Here is a 17563-nt window from a genome sequence, read left to right as displayed (position 1 = left end):
TACTCCACAGCTTTCCTCTACCTACGACAGATGTGGTCTAATATTTCCACCATTCACAGGAATCTCCGGAAAATTTCCTCTGTACATGAGGACAGCTCCTACGGCAGAAAATGGCATTCTATGCAGGATAAGACCTAAACCTGGCCTTACCAATATGTCCTCTGCATGCTTTCACTGCAGTTGGGCTAAAAATGGGAAAATCAAGGTGACGAAATCTGTCTGAGGAAGGGTAGAACCATTATTTTGTGGCAATTTAAGTCATTTTAAAAATCAAAAGATGTTAATTGAAGCCCAAGTTGTAAATGAATAGTTAAACTTCCCTTTGCTGGATGAGATGTGTCAAAGAGCAAGTATCCATCTCATGTTTCACTAAACAGAGTACTGACTTAAGGTATCTGCCCTGGATCAACTCGGAGCAGTACTTAAGACTGGACTACTAAAGAGAGGCTGATGTTCTAGGAGCTCCTTGTGGGGGTGACATTTATTGGGGCAGGTCTTGGAAACCAGCAAGGGTCAACACTGTGAATGAAGCTGACCCCACAGGTGCAAGGCTTGTGGGTTTCAGTTCCAGTCTCACCCTTCAGAGATCAGTGAGGGCCACCCTAGAGGCACCATCTGCAGGTCTATGGGAAAGACATCAGATTTGAAATACGTGGGAAAGAAAGAAGTTAAATTTGAAAGTTGACTTAATTATACTCTCTGCTTTCAGAGAGCTTCCTCTTTGTACCTCTCACCTCATTTTTTACCCACGCTGCCAAACAGTTTTGGCATTTGATTCTCCCCCAAACTACTGGTTCCTAGTTTCAATTTCTGTATCTAGTTGAGAAATACAAATGGGGTTGGACCTCACTGAGAAATACAGGAAAGTTACTTTCTGGTTTGGAGTCTTGCCAGGCTCAGCAGATACTTTTCATGAGTGCAAGATAACTGCTGTTGGCTTCTGATGTCTGTGTCTGGGGAGCTCAAAGAACTTTGTATACACCGTCACATTCATTTTACCTGAGGCAGGGTGGAGGCATGCTTTATTGTAAAATTTTCTTTAAAGTTCTTCTCTTAAGTGTAAAAGAGAGATAGAAGAAAAATGTTGTCTATGTGTCAGTTAGGCACATTTAAAAAATATGATACTGAAAAAAGCTGGGGTTTTATAATAATGTTCCCTCAGTCTCTTTAGAGGGGATAAGGGGGTCATTGGTGACCCAATCCCAGGGCTTCCCCCAAGGGAGGGCGTTATAAAGGGAGAGAATATAGTGCAGACGTCAGCACTTAAAGAGGGGCATGTTATAGATGCATATCCACTCCACCACATCCTGGGAGACTGGCCATTGACTTAAGACCTCTCCAAATTAATTGGACTAATACCTTAAAGTTTTGCTGATTCTATTCTTTTGCTGTTGGCCAAAAACACCTCACATTTTTATTTTTTACTTTTGGACATAATTAGAGATGCCGTAGAACTCTAAACTGTAATGATACTGCTTCTCCTGCCACCTAATAAAAGTATTGGGTTAAGAATTAATAAATCTAAATTATTTCCTTGCTCTGCTGCTGTGACTCTTTACTGGGTACGATACTAGGGATCTCTAGGCCTGAGTTCCTTCACCTACACAGTGGAAGTGAGGGACCATATCACCTCTAAGATTCCTTCCAGCTTTGCAGTTTCCAGAAGTATATAACATGTTTTACTGCTTGCTGTGCAGGAAAGAACATGCAGAGAATATCGGAGTTTCTTTGTCTGACTATCCCTTGCAGCCTTTTCCTCTCTCTCTTAAAGTCATAGATATAACCTAAAAAATCTTATTCAAAACTCTACATGCTTGTTGTACAGAAAAGTTAGAAAATGTAGATAAACAAAAATAATAAAAACTATGCATAATCTCACCACTCTTGGATAACTACTATTAACACTGTGGTATACAGTGCCTCTGGCATTGTTTCAGATATTTCTGAAAACACACACACTTTAGTTATGTCAGTGGCATCTTGAAGGTTATTAAGGTTGAGGTGCATTAAGAAACCGTCACTATTAGATGTTCAGGATACGTCTAGAGTTTGGAGGAGGGACAGGATGGTCCTTTGCTTCTATTTTGGGTTATGTGTCAGTCCATCTAGGTTTGCCTCAGATGGGCTTCCTCTGGCCTCCTTTCTTTTTGTGTTCTCTAAAATTCCATTTTTAAAATTTTATCGAAGTATAGTTGCTGTACAATATTATGTAAGTTTCAGGTATACAGTATAGTGATTCACAATTTTAAAGGTTATACTCCATTTATAATTATTATAAAATATTGGCTATATTCCTTGTGTTGTACAATGTATCCTTGTAGTTTATTTTACACTTAATAGTAGTTGTACCTGTTCATCCCCTACCCCTTTATTTCCTCTCTCCTTTTCCCTCTCCCCACGGGTAACCACTAGTTTGTTCTCTATATCTGTGAGTCTGCTTCTTTTTTGTTATATTCACTAGTTTGTTGTATTTTTTAGACTCCACATATAAGTGATATCATGCACTATTTGTCTTTCTCTGACTTATTTCACTTAACAAAATGCCCTCCAAGTCCATCTGTGTTGCTGCAAATGGCAAAATTTCATTCTTTGTTTATGGCTGAGTTGTTTCCATTGTGTGTGTGTATATATATATATATACACACACACACATCTTCTTTATCCATTTACCTCTTGATGGACTCTTATGCTGCGTCTATGTCTTTGGTCTCCTTCTTGTCTTAGAATTTTTTATCTTCTTTCCCTGTCTCCTAGTTTATTGGTTTGATTGATTTCCCCTCCTGGAGAGGTGGTACTAGCACCTTTCATCCTGCTCTTCCTTGGAAGGAACTTTATACAGAGTTAAACATTTATAGGACAAAAAAACACTTTGGTTATATTGATGCCTTTTATAGCATAAATTCACTGCCTTACTAGGCTAGCAGATTCTCTGCCTCTTTTTTTCCTACCTTAAAAAGACACAAACAAAATAAAATGGAATAAAAAAATAACGACAGGACATCCCTGGTGGTGCAGTGGTTAAGAATCTACCTTCTGGGACTTCCCTGGTGGTGCAGTGGTTAAGAATCCACCTGCCAATGCAGGGGACATGGGTTTGAGCCCTGGCCCAGGAAGATCCCACATGCCACGGAGCAACTAAGCCCGTGCACCACAACTACTGAGCCCTCATGCCACAACTACTGAAGCCTATGAGCCTAGAGCCCGTGCTCTGCCACAAGAGACACCACCACAACGAGAAGCCCATGCACTTCAACGAAGAGTAACACCCACTCACTGCAACTAGAGAAAGCCCACGCACAACAATGAAGACCCAACACAGCCAAAAATTAAAAAAATAAAGTAAAATAACTATAACAACAACAATAATGACATAACGACAAAACTCAAAACTCCTCCCAGGAAGGAGTAGAAGAGAAGGAAAATAAAGAAGTGAGGAAGGAAGAAAACTCTGACTTGCTTTGCGTTTACATTTGTAAATACTTTCTCAATATTTTCTATCTCAACAATCTATTTTAAAAATGTGAGCATACTTTGTGTAGTTTGAAACCCACTTTTTCTCGTAATAAATCCATCACAAACATCTTTCTACCTCATCTAATAAATACCTAAATCATATATGTAGTGGTTGAATATTTTTGCAGGGGAAGAGATAACTTACCTAACTTACCCCCATTATTATTTTTGCTGATGTAAACAATAATAAAGAATTACATTGGATGACCAGACTAGGATAATGGCATAATTATTCCTGTCTTTCTTCAGAGTCCTTTATGTCCATGATAGGTATATGCAAATATGTAGCCATAATCCTGCAAGACTTTACTAAAAGACAACGACCCTGTAGCTGAGATCTCAGCACAGTGCTCCAGGTAGCCACAACTAATTGATTAGAGATGACAAGCTAGATGAAATCTAGGCCACTCAACTTCTCTGGGTCCCCATATTGCCAAAAGCAGGAATGACATAGTATTAGAATCTGTCTCACATTGAAGAGCTCAGTAAATTCTTTTTTATTAGTATGCTTACATGAATCCTACTGAGCTGGCTATTGGCAGAAAGATATAAGTTGATGTTATGGACTGAATGTTTGTTTCCACTGCCCCATCTCACCCCCCCCCCCAACCAAGTTATATGTTGAAGCCCCAACTCCCAATGTGACTGTATTTGGAGATGGGGCCTTTATGGATGTAATGAAGGTTAAATGAGGTCAAAAGGATGGGGACCCTGATTCAATAGGACTGGTATCATCATAAGAAGAGACATGAGAGAGGTGTCTCTCAATCTCAGTCTCCCTCTCTCTCTCTGCCATGGGAGGACAGAGGGAGAATGTGGCTGTCTACAAGCCAGGGGGAGAATTATCACTGGGAACTGAATGAGTCAGCACCTTGATTAGGGACTTCTAGCCTCCGAAACTGTGAGGAAATACGTTTCTGTGGTTTAAGCCACCCAGTCTATGGTATTTTGTTAGGGCGACCCAAGCAATCTAAGACAGTAGATACATTATCACTAAGTATTACTCAGTTAAGGACCAAATATCAAGGATTTCCTCTGAAAGATGTAATTCATTTGTCTAAGCATGCAAAAATGTTTCCATTTGAGAGTCAGAAATTTTGAAATATTGTGATTAACTCTGTTGGTAAATCACAGAATCACAGGATTGACAGGTGAGAAAGAAACTTGGCCACTTGGCTCAGCTACCCACCAATGCAGTAATAATTTTTTCTAAATAACACACAGACTTTACTAGAATTATTTATCAAGTAACTTTTCTTTATATGAAACTTTGATCTACCTAGGTATAGCTTTCATCCATAGGAACAAGTTCTGTTATCTTTACCTGACAGAACAAGTCTGTTCTTTCCTCCACTTCATTCATCTTTCTAGATGCTGTGATAGTTAATTTTATGTGTCAGTTTGTTTGGGCCACAGTGCCCAGATATTTGGTCACATATTTTCTGGATATTCCTATGAGGGTGTTTTTAAATGAGATTTATATTTAAATTGGTGGACTTTGAGAAAAGCAGATTGCCCATAATGTGGGTGGGTTTTAATCAATCAGTGGAAGGTCTGAATAGAACAAAAGGCTGACCTCCCCTGGAGAAAATTCTCCAGCAGACTGCCTTCAGACTTCATCTCCAAAATCAGTTTTTCCTGGTTCTATACCAGACTGACTTTGGACTTAAACTGCAACTCTTTCCTGAGTCTCCAGCCTGCCAGCCTCCCCTGCATATGTATGTATATATATGCACATATATGAATAAAAATGAATATATAATATCCATTTATATATAATAATATATATATTATATATGTCTAATTAGTTGTGCTTCTCTGGAGAACCCTAATACAGATATGTCATGTTCCTTCTCTCTTCAAAGTTATCCATTGTCTTCTCATCTCAGTCCTGTAAAAGCCAAAACCTTATGATGACCTCAAATCCTTACATGCTCTTCCCTCATCTTCACCTCTAAACCCCTCATCAATAACTCTAACTTCATATGTTCCAACTCTTTCCCTAGATCACGCCGGTTCAATCACACTGGCCTCCTAGCTGTGCCTGTCTCAATATTGTTGGATTTACCATTTCCTCTGACCTGAATGTTAGTCTCCCAGATAACCGTGAGGCTGGATCCCTCACTTTCTTCACATCTTTACTCAACAAAAATCTCAGTAAAACCTTTCTTAGGTCTTTTTAAAAAAAATCAATGTCCCTTTCCAATATTTCCTATTCCCTTCATTATTTTATTGTTTTCCTTAGCACTAATCACAATCTGGTATACACTGTATTTTACTTTTATCTTTGCCATCTGATTTCCCTTTTAGAATGAAATTTTCATGAAAGTTGGAATTATTATCTGCTTTGTTCATTGGGCAAACATCTAGAGCAGTGTATCTGCCCAACACCTAGAGCAGTGTCTGAAATATAAGAGCTGACGAATTAATATTTGTCAAATAAATGAATGAGTCAGAACATCAGATCCTTTTTGAAATTTTTAGGTTGATTTTCAAACCAAATCTTCAAATTTAATAAGTTTTGGCTTAATTTTAACATTTTTGCACACTGTTAATTATTTTGGAATTGAAATATATTGTATATTAAATATGTAACTTAAATACCTTAGTTTTCACCTGTTCTTAATCCACTGTCAAATGCTGTTACTAAATAAATGAGGCATCTCATAAACAACATTGTTTCTGAGGTGATAGATAGATAGACAGTAGCAGTAGTAATGGAAGATATTCATTTATCCTTCATCAGTTTCATACTTTACATTTTAAAAAGTTATCAGTCATACTACAAATATTTATATAATGCTAGTTTATATACTTATTAATATATTAATTATATTTATATATAATTTATGTAATAATAATTATAGAACACTATACTAGATTCAGGGGAATTGGCAACATAAAACATATGTGCCTGACTCTATGCAACTTGCAGTCTAACATACAAACCAAATAACAAACATTTTGTTTGAAGACAATTCCCTATGGGTCTCTCCTGTTCTGTGAGTTTCTATAAACAAGGGTACCAATTTGCCCTTTGCTCCAGATGATCATTTTAAGAATCTTGCTAGGGCTTCCCTGGCGGTGCAGTAGTTAAGAATCTGCCTGCCAATGCAGGGGACACAGGTTCAAGCCCTGGTCTGGGAAGATCCCACATGCCGTGGAGTAACTAAGCCCATGGGCCACAACTACTAGAGCCCACGCAACTAGAGCCCGTGCTCTGCAACAAGAGAAGCCACTGCAATGAGAAGCCTGCGTACCACAATGAAGAGTATTCCCCGCTCTCTGCAACTAGAGAAAGACCGCAAGCAGCAACAAAGACCCAATGCAGCCAAAAATAAATAAATAAATAATTTAAAAAGAAAAAAAGAATCTTGCTATAGCAAACAGGCTTGGAACACAGAGACAGTGTCTCTCTCCAGACCAAAGGACAGATATACTTACTGCCCATTATAAAAGATTTAGATCCCTAAGCTCAGGGTTCTTCTTTTATTTTTAATAATTAATTAATTAATTAATTAATTAATTTTTGGCTGCGCTGGGTCTCTGTTGCTGCGCATGGGCTTCCTCTAGTTGTAGCGAGTGGGGGGCTGCTCTTTGTTGCGGTGTGCGGGCTTCTCATTGCGGTGGCTTCTCTTGTTGCAGAGCACAGGCTCTAGGTGTGTCGGCTTCAGTAGTTGTGGCTCACAGGCTCTAGAGCACAGGCTCAATAGTTGTGGTGCATGAGCTTAGTTGCTCCACGGCATGTGGGATCTTCCTGGACCAGGGCTCAAACCCATGTCTCCTGCATTGGCAGGTGGATTCTTAACCACTGGGCCACCAGGGAAGCTCAGGGTTCTTCTTTTAAAATGCAACTCACTGCACATGTACACATCTCTCTGGGCCTATCCACATCACCTCTATGGGACTTGGGGGCAGGTGGAACTGATGTAAATATGCTAGTACTTATGCTGCCTGTTGCCCCATGCATCATGAGGTCCTGGGTCTCTGAGCCAGGATACTCATGTCTTTAGCAACATCCATGAAACTTGTTTGTTTGCAAGTAAATTGAAATCTCAGACCCTTCACAGTTCCTGATACACATCACTACTATCATCATCAGAATTCTAACATGAAAGCTCATTATCTTCTTGGTTCTAAGATGCATTTTAACATCATAAAAATGAGGCAGATGAAATCTTGTTAAAGGGTGGAAGGACAATAGAGAAATAAGCCTGAATTCAGTAATTTGATGTTGCTTGTAAAAACAATTATATGACTTACCTGAATTTGTTGTTTTGGTCAGTGACTCTCACTACTCTGGGCCTTTGTGTAGGAATTCATATCAGGAATAATTTGAGTCTCTCCTGGGGCAGACCCACTGGACACTTTTAGTCCAGACCGACTCCCTTCAGGCTAGCTAGAAAAGGATTGAGTTAGTAGGGAAGATAGAGTTATGGGGATTCCTACTGGTGTTCTCACTAAATTTTATTGCACACGGAATGCTCAATTGAATAAAGAACTATAGATTCCACAGATAAAGATGTGAAGAACATGGAATCTAATTGACTCAACTGTGATTTGTAGGTCTTTGCCACATACCTCACTCTAACTAAAATCTTATATTGCGTTGAGTTATACTCAATATTGTGGTATTTTCAAAGAGTGGTCCCCAAACATCTCCTGGGTGCTTATTAAAAATTCTGATTTCTTGATCCCACTCCAGACTTAATATATTGGAATCTTGGAGGTGGGGCTCAGCTATTTCATTTTTAACAAACGTCTCAGGTGTTCCTTAGACACTTCTCAGGTGGTATTTAGATTCTCTAAAGATTGAGAATCAGTATATAGACTGGGGTATCAGGTGATGAGAGTCACTGTGATTCTGGTGGGAAATGTGGTGTGCAGTGTACTATAGTATGATGTAGAGCCAACTGAGTATGATGGTTAATTTTATGTGTCAACTTGGTTCGGTCACTGTACTGAGATATTAGGTAAAACATTTTTCTAGTTGTTTCTGTGACAGTGTCTTTTTAGATGAGAATGACATTTAAATCACTAGACTTTGAGTGAAGCAGATTACCTTCCGTAATGTGGGTGGGCCTCATTCAGTCAATTGAAGGCCTTGATAGAAAAAGATTGACCTCCCCAGAAGAGGGAATTCTGCTAGCTGACAGCCTTTGAACTTGAACTAAAACTCTTCACTGGGTCTCCAGCCTGCCGGCTTACCCTGCAGATTTTGGACATGCCAACCTCCACAAGCAGTCTCTCTTGCTGGTTCTGTTTCTCTGGAGAACCCTGATAATACACCACGGTCCCAGGATTACCTTGGGGGATGAGAGGACATAGTCTCTGATCTTCAGAATGAGAATTTAAATTTTTGTGTTTGCATTTAATGATAAATATTTATATTCAGGATCATCTGGATCTTCATCTCCTATCAGAGGACCATCATATGATTTCAGTCATGAAATCTGTGATAGGGTTATGATTGCTGGGGACAGTTGGTTGTCTAAAGTGACAGCATTTAATTTTTAGTGTGTTTTTAAAATTTGAGTACACAGAATTCTATGTAGGGTTGCCAGATAAAATGCAGGAGGCCCAGTTAAATTTAAATTTCAGATAGGCAACAAATAGTATTTTAACATAAGTATGTCGCAAATATTGCATGGGGCGTGTTTATACTAATAATTTTTTTGTTGTTTATCTGAAATCCAAATTTAACTGGGAATCCTGTATTTTTATTTGCTAAATTTGGCAATCCCAATTTTGAGGATATATTTCCAGAGGTCCAAGACTTTTCAGATTTGAAGGTGTTCTTTGCATGTATTTGTGCATGTGACTGTGTGTGTTTTAGGCAGACAGATGGTGCTTCTTGGTTACTATATTTTTTCATAGTTACCTCTATATTACTCCTCTGCATCCTCTGTTTCATCAGTCTTTGGGAGATTTGTTGACATTAACCATACTCTCAAGAGACCTCTTTGAATTCAGAAAGTTAATATTGATTTGCAACAGGAGATATATTTTCCTAATTATAGTTGAGGTTTCTCTGTGGCTGGGTTCACTTAAGAAACCAAATGGCATAAGAAAATAGAGCTTGAGAAATTCAGGTTTAAAGCAAAGGGAATGGATTTTTAGGAATAACTTTGATATATATTAGCTTGATAAAATTCTGTTTTTTGTTTTTCTCATAATTTGGATTTTAAGAAAAACAAACAGACAGATTATCTCTTTCATTGGACATGGCTGAGGCACACGACTAAAATATTTTCTTCCAACTCTCCTTTCTGTAGTCCCTGCGTTGGCCCCAAACTCAACTATTGCAGTTTTCTACCTCACTGAAATACCTTCCAAACATCTTTACAATGTCAATATCCAATTTTACAGTGACTACCTTTTCAATGGACTGTCTCCTGATTGCTTCTGGGATGTTTTCTAGGTGCCAATGGCTCTTACTCATTTTATGTGGATTATTTTTGGTCTCAGAGAGTGTGTCGTTTTTATGTCCTTGCTCTTTCCACCTGTGCTCTAATTTTTAATGTCCAGAGTTAAGAAAATAATGGGAGGATATTTTACTCTTAGACCATAAGTGGTCACTGTCTATTCTCCAGATGAAGTGTAATACACATTCTTCTTAAAGCTGGCATTCTAGTTATATGCTCATTTCTCATAACCATTGTAATTGTCTTACAAACCATAATCTAGGCTCATAAGTGAAAGCTGATTCTGTATCCACAGGAAAAATATTCATTCCTGTAGCGTATGCACTAAAAACCACATGACTTTTTAATTTTGTTCTTTTCTTTTATAAGTGCTCCCATTTACTATAAAATCTAATTTAGGTGGTTATTTAGAAGAATGGAAACTATTAAAGTAAAACCAAGCAAAAATTATATATAGAGGAGGGGTGAGAATCCCATTATGGTTTCTTATTATAAACACTCTTAGAATAGTTCACAATGCAAAAGTTAAAGTTAAAGAATGACAGTAGTTTTCCCAAATACTTTAATGTATAAATATTGTCTTTCATTCTAGAAGATGAATTTTCTTCCAGAGTTCAGATTTAAAACTGAGATATTTCTTTTTTTTTTTTTAAAGACTAGTCCTTTGTTTTATTAATTAATTAATTTATTTGTGCTGTGTTGGGTCTTAATTTCTGTGTGAGGGCTTTCTCTAGTTGTGGCGAGCGGGGGCCACTCTTCATCGTGATGCACGGGCCTCTCACTATCGCGGCCTCACTTGTTGAGGAACACAGGCTCCAGATGCGCAGGCTCAGTAGTTGTGGCTCACGGGCCTAGTTGCTCCATGGCATGTGGGATCCTCCCAGACCAGGGCTCGAACCCGTGTCCCCTGCATTAGCAGGCAGATTCTCAACCACTGTGCCACCAGGGAAGCCCCTGAGATATTTCTTTTAACACTCAATCTGAATTCATTCAGCCAATTGGAAAACTTGAAAAAAAATGAGTGCTGTTAAAGTAGATACCATCTAAAATCTTTTTGGTACAACTTATCTCTAATATTGTCATAAACACACTCACATATCTTTGCATACACACATAGATACTTACACATCTTGTTTCAGATGCCCAGATTTTTATTTAGTTTTACTGTTTAATAAAGACACTCAGGACACATAACCCATCCCAAATAATGACACCATTTCTCATTTTTAATAATTATGCTTTATATTTTCAGGTGCTTTGGCATTTAAAAAAGGTCTAGCAGGCATGCAAGGCAGATATAACTATATTTAATTTTCATTTTATAGGTGAAGAAAGTGAGAATCACAGTAGTTAAGTTTTTGTGCACTAAAAAGTGACATGGTTGGGGGACTTCCCTGGTGGTCCAGTGGTAAAGAATCTATCTGCCTTCCAATGCAGGGGATGTGGGTTTGATCACTGGTTGGGGAACTAAGATCCCACATGCCACGGGGCAAGTAAGCCTGCGAGTCACAACTACTGAGTTCGCGCACCTCAGTGGGAGAGCCCGCGTGCCACAAACTATAGAGCCCACACACCCTGGAGCCTGTGTGCCACAACCAGAGAGAGAAAACCCGCACACTACAACTAGAGAGAATCCCGTGCACCACCACTAGAGAGAGAAAAAAAAAGTGACTAGGTGGGAGCTAAAGTCCAGTCGTTTTGACTGCAAATTCTGTTCTCCTTTCAATACAGTAAGAGTTGTCATGAGCTTTATAAGAGATAATGTGTGAAAAATACTCTAGAGTATTAGTCATTATAATATGTCCTCCAACTTGCTGTTCCCAAACCTGGTTGACTATCAGAGTCCCTTGGGGATCTGTACTTTTGAAAACACTCCCCAGGTGATTCTGATGATCAGCTAGAGTGGAAAACAACTTCTTATGTCACGTTCTCAGAAAACCAACTGACTGGTGATGTCAGTACCCTGTGGATCATGTACTTAATCCAAATATGTTTCCTACTGCCTACCTTCAAGTTGTAAAGTCTTATTCTCCTCATAGGAAGACATCATGGTAATAGAAATTTTTATCTTTACCTTTGCACTTTCCACTCATAGCCTACGTATTAGATGCTGTCGGCATTATCTAAATGTGAGGGAGGTGATGTTATCACCCTCTTACAGACTAGGATATTGAAAAGCAGGGAAAATAAGTAAATTTCCCAAAGGAACTGCCATTGAATAAGTTGATTTGGTTAGCATAAGGTTGATTATTAGTTCATCAATGATAATGATCTGTAGTAACTGAAGCATCTTCAAGTTTTGTCATCAAAAGTTATCTTTCAAGAAGAAAGCCGCAAAGGCTCTTTCATTTACAGTTTTATTTAGAAAATTTCCAAAGTCCCTCTCTTTCTTATCTCTCTCTCTCTCTCTCTCTCTCTCTCTCTCTCTTTCTCACACACACACACACACACACACACACACACACACACACACACACAGTCATGTAGAAAAAAATCTGAAACCTGATTGTTTTAAAACTCTTATTCTATAGAACAATTTACTTATATAATTGAGCAACAACTTTAAAGGACTTTCCAGACCATATTTTCTTGAAACCTTAAATATTTTAGTTCATCCTGGGAAGAAACATTTGCTTTTGAAAAAGACTGATGGTTTGAGTAACATACTTTGCTTTGATCCCCTTTTCTGCCTGGGGAAGAACATGTCTTATTCATCATTCAATGTGTAAAGTTTTATTGTTACTCCACAGTTAGAGGAGGAGAAAAATAACCAAGGACAATTGCAATTTGAGAGAGTACGCAAGGGCAGGGAAGAAGACATGAGATGATCCTAGACTTAAAAAATATATTTTATGTTTGTAATATCTTCTAGATATTATGAATTTGTTTGCACACTTAGCTTAACTTTGAAAGGAGAACCTCTAAATCAAGAAAATAGTTTTAACCATGCTGTGCCAAGTTCAAAGCCAGGTCTTCGAGTCAGCTATAATTTGAGTAAAACAGTAATAGTTACAGCAGATACAGCTTTTCCTTCAGCCTGTCCAGAGTCTTACTGTGTGCAAGTTACTTAATCGCTCTTGTCACTAAGACCAGTCATCCCCGTCTCACAATAGAAATTACAAAAATCAATGTGTCATATCTCGCTTCCCTGGAAAGCAGCACTGAGGATCTATCAGTCAACAGCAACTATAACAGACACCATTCATGTCACATGTCCCTTCTTCTTTTGTCCCCTACATCTCTCATAGGCTAAAGAAGAGAAGCCTGGGTTAGTAGCCCCTCACTGGGCCCTGCTTATCTGACAACAGTCAATTAATATTTATTAAACATTCATAATGAGCCTAGCCTGTGTCAGGTGTTGGCTCCCATCTTACAGCCCTCTTCCTGGAGGGTTATCCTCATCAGTCTTCACATGACTGGTTTCATTTTAACTAAAATTTTCAATTTCACCACTCCAAAAAGGTTTTCTTTCAATCTGAAATAAACATCTTAATCACATTGTGTCATATGATCCTATTTGAATTCTCTGCATAGCACTTATTATTACCTATTATTCTTCTTATTTTAAAAAATATTTTTTTAATTTTCTGTCTCCTATTACTACAATGTACATACCACAACAGGTGGAAACTTCTCTGTCTTGTTATTACTATGTCCTTAGCACCTAGAATATTTCCTGACACATAAATATTTGTTAAATGAGTGAGAGACTTAGGGTACAGTGGTGGGACAGAAGTGGACATCGTTCCTGATTTTGCGGGGCAACTTGTAGTTTAGCAAGGGCAATAGAAATTAAGCAAAGAATCCTACAATTTAATGCACATTTACAGCTATCATTAGTGTGGAGATAGAGCCATTCTAGGAGGACTTAGTAATGGGCCATTAACCATAAAATGGAGGTCACACTAGGGTCCCTGAGAAAGGGAAACAAGGTGAGATAAAATCTAAAAGTAGAAGTGAAAGGGAGATAAGACAAGTAAGGAAATTGTTTGAGACCAAGGAATTTGTATGTTCCAGGTTCTGTGGTTGGAGGGAACATGCCCATTCAAGAAAAAAACCAGTGTGGTTGGTTTGCAGAGGGAAGGTGAAAGTGTGGTTTTGAGATGAGGCTGGGCAGGCAGATGGGATCCAGGCCAAGGTAGGGTCTTGTGGGCAATGTTAAGCGTTTGTATCTTTAGCCTAGCATTGATGGAGAGCCTCTGATAAGTTTTAAATAGTAGTGGAATGATGGGATCAGATTTGCAATTTGAAAAAAATCACTGTGCATTGTAGAGAATGGACTATTTGGTGGTGGTTTAAAAAGGAAAAGCAATGCCATCATTCAAGCAAGAGATGTGGGCAGTTTGGGTTGGGATACTGTAGAGGAGATGTGGTGCAGTATACAGATTCAGGAGGTATTTTGGAAGTGAAATCAGTAAGATGTGGTTTTGGAGTAGCTATCAGGGGCAAGAAAGAGGGATGTGACTAGAATGATTCTTAGATGTCTGGCTTGCTTATCAGAATGGAAGCTTGTGTCGTTCACTGATAATGGTCACTGTAAGAAGACGTGGAGGTGGGGTATGAGGCTGGAAACAATGAATTCAATTGTGTGTTACGTTGTGTTTAAAATGCCTTTGAGATATCCAAGTAGACACGTTTAGTAGGTAATTGGTTATGTGAGTCTGGAACGCCAAAGAAAGGTCTGTACCTGAGAAATATTCACAGATTTGAGAGTCATGTGTAGGTGGGCAAAAATAGAAGTTGTTGATGTCGATATAAGAGCCTGAATATAGAAATTGGAGAGAGAGAAAGGCTAAGACAGAGACTTGAGGAAGTTCCATCACTTAATATCATTTAATTATTGGATAGAGAAGGATGTTCATGCAAAGCAGAGAGAGGAGGAAGCGCCAGAGAATAGGAATAAACCAGGAGAGACTTGTGTGATGGAAGACTCATCCATGTCAGAAGCTGTGTACAGACTGAAAAGATGACTTGTCTATTTCCCCCACTGGACAAATAATTTTTTAAGCAATGAATGAATATTGAACAAGAGGTATGCCATCTTCAAGGACGATAGATAATAGGGCATTAAGGGAAAATGGGGATGTCATAACAAAAGGTGGGACTGAGGAGAGAAGTAGAGATTTCTGAACACATACTCATCATGAATGATGTTTGTGGTCAATTACTAGTGTTAGACTTAAAATATAGACCCTAAATAGATCACCTTTCTGTCTTCTAAACATCACGTGGATATAATGGCAAATTCCAGAAGGGGCAATCTGGTGAAGAGGAGCAGTGAGACCCTGTGTTATCTGGGAGGGCTCACAGAGAATACAAGGTGCAGGTGCTTACTTGCTTGCTACTTACAGGGGCACTTTTTGATCTACAGGGAATTCCGTAGCTACTGCTCTATAGCCATTTGAGGTGCAGGCATCAGAACTCGGCATGAAACATTGCTGCTTTGACTAAAAATGCATTTATTTTAGTCACTCTCGCCAAGACTTAGATTACACATGGTAGATGCTGTCTGTAACAAACCCCAAACTTCACTGGCTTAGCCCAGTGGGAATTTGTCTCATTCATATAGTGTTTTTGTGTAGGTGTGTGGTAGTGGCATTCCCTAGGGTGATTTATGAACTCTGGGTCCTTCTAGCTTCTGGATCTACTGTCCCTTAAAGCCATGGAGGTTTCTGCTGAATCCTCTGCTTCCAGTAGGCCAATGTGAGAAGAAAGAAGAGTGAGCATTATGACAGAGATTTTATTTATTTATTTATGTATGTATGTATTTATTTATTTATTTTTGCGGTACGCGGGCCTCTCACTGTTGTGGCCTCTCCCGTTGCAGAGCACAGGCTCCGGACGTGCAGCCTCAGCGGCCATGGCTCACAGGCCTAGCTGCTCCGCGGCATGTGGGATCTTCCTGGACCGGGGCACGAACCCATGTCCCCTGCATCGGCAGGCGGACTCTCAACCACTGAGCCACCAGGGAAGCCCGACAGAGATTTTTTATTTTAATGGGCTGGGCTGGAAGTAGCGTCCACCCCTTCTACTAATAGTCCAGGAGTCAGAACTCAGTCCTGGGGCCACACTCTACTACCAGGGAGTCTGGGCTGTGTACTCAAGTGGAAAGGAAAACAGTTTTGTGGAATGGAAAACAGATTTGGTAACCATGTCCACCTCTCTCCTAAGGGCCTTTTTTCATTTTTTCTGCTAGTTTGAGGACCTAATTAAGCCCTAGTACCTTCCTTGCCAGAGAATTCTCTTTCTTTACTTAACATATTTCCTTTAAACTGTTTCTGCCTGTTGGCCTTAACTTTTACTTAAATGTCTTCTCAAGAGAGAAAAATATTTGGGGATGATTTCCCACAATTGTCTAATGATTATTTTCCAGCCAAGAAGACTCCACCTCTGGCAACCAAGCATATTTACTTCTCCAAAAACTATTACTTCTCTCTGACTTTACCTTTGAGTTTTTAAAAAAATATATTTATGAGATTCTATTTCAACAAAATTTGGGGGAAAGGGTTTATAGTTTGGCTTTTGTCTAAAACAGTGGTTTTTAAAATTTCAGAAATGCCTGGAGAGCTAGCCCACACCCAAAGGTTCTCATTTTCTGAGTCTAGGGTGTGGGCTGAGAATTTGCATTTCTAACAAATCCCTAAGTGATTCTCAAGCTGCTCATTCAGAAACCACATTCTGAGAACCACTTTTCTAAAATAAACTGCTTTTTATTTTTTTAAAGAGGACATCCTGCTTTCCTAACCCTGAGATTTTGTTTGCATGTGAACCTAACACAATAGAAAATACATTTTAAAATCAGAAAAAAGCTTAGAGGTAGAAAATCTTAATCCTCGTTTTGAACCAGTCACTTTTTAGTCTGTAGTATGAAAGTAGGCAAGTCATTCTACCTCTCAGGGTTTCCATTTCTTTATTTATAAAATGATGATAATAACACCTACTTTGCCTGGAACAAGAGATTTTGTCCCAGGCTAATGAGGAGCAGAACAGCCAGGAGATTGGCTTGTTTGTATGAAAAGGGAGATTTACGCTCCATCACAGAGTTTCCCCGGGGGGCTGATCACCCCCAGGGAAAACTATTATGTAGCCTCCACAAAAGAGGCTGCCTTCATTTTCTGGAAGGCAGTATACACCCAGTCCCTGGACTGAATTTTAAAACAATGCACCAGCAACGACACTGAAAGGTCAACACTGCATCCCTGCGATTCTAGATGCAGCTCTGTGACAGAATCACTGTGTAGCTTTGAAAAAAATGCCCAGGCCCCAGTCTCGGGCATTCTGAGGTGGGGTCTGGGTGTCCAACGTTGTGTCTTAGGTGCTAAGACACAACGAGAACCTTCCTGTGGGAAACAGACTGGCCCTGTCCTGGTCAGCGAAGTGGGTTGCACTGTGACTTCCAGCTTACAGATGACAGACACATTCTGTGCACATCAAAGTTTGATTGCAGTGGGGATATTAAATTCCCATGCAGGGAGCATTCTATCACAGGACAAATGAGAGTGTCAGAGCAGGCTTTTTAAGGCCCTGTGCTATTATGTTGAATGATAAACTGCTTGCAGGTGATTAAGCTGCCTCCACAGGCTTAGGCCCTCACTTCTTTTGCTTTTCAGGTGATGCCATCTTTG

Source organism: Lagenorhynchus albirostris, chromosome 2 (assembly GCF_949774975.1).
Source record: "Lagenorhynchus albirostris chromosome 2, mLagAlb1.1, whole genome shotgun sequence".
Lineage (NCBI taxonomy): Eukaryota > Metazoa > Chordata > Mammalia > Artiodactyla > Delphinidae > Lagenorhynchus > Lagenorhynchus albirostris.
This window is presented reverse-complemented; position numbering follows the sequence as displayed.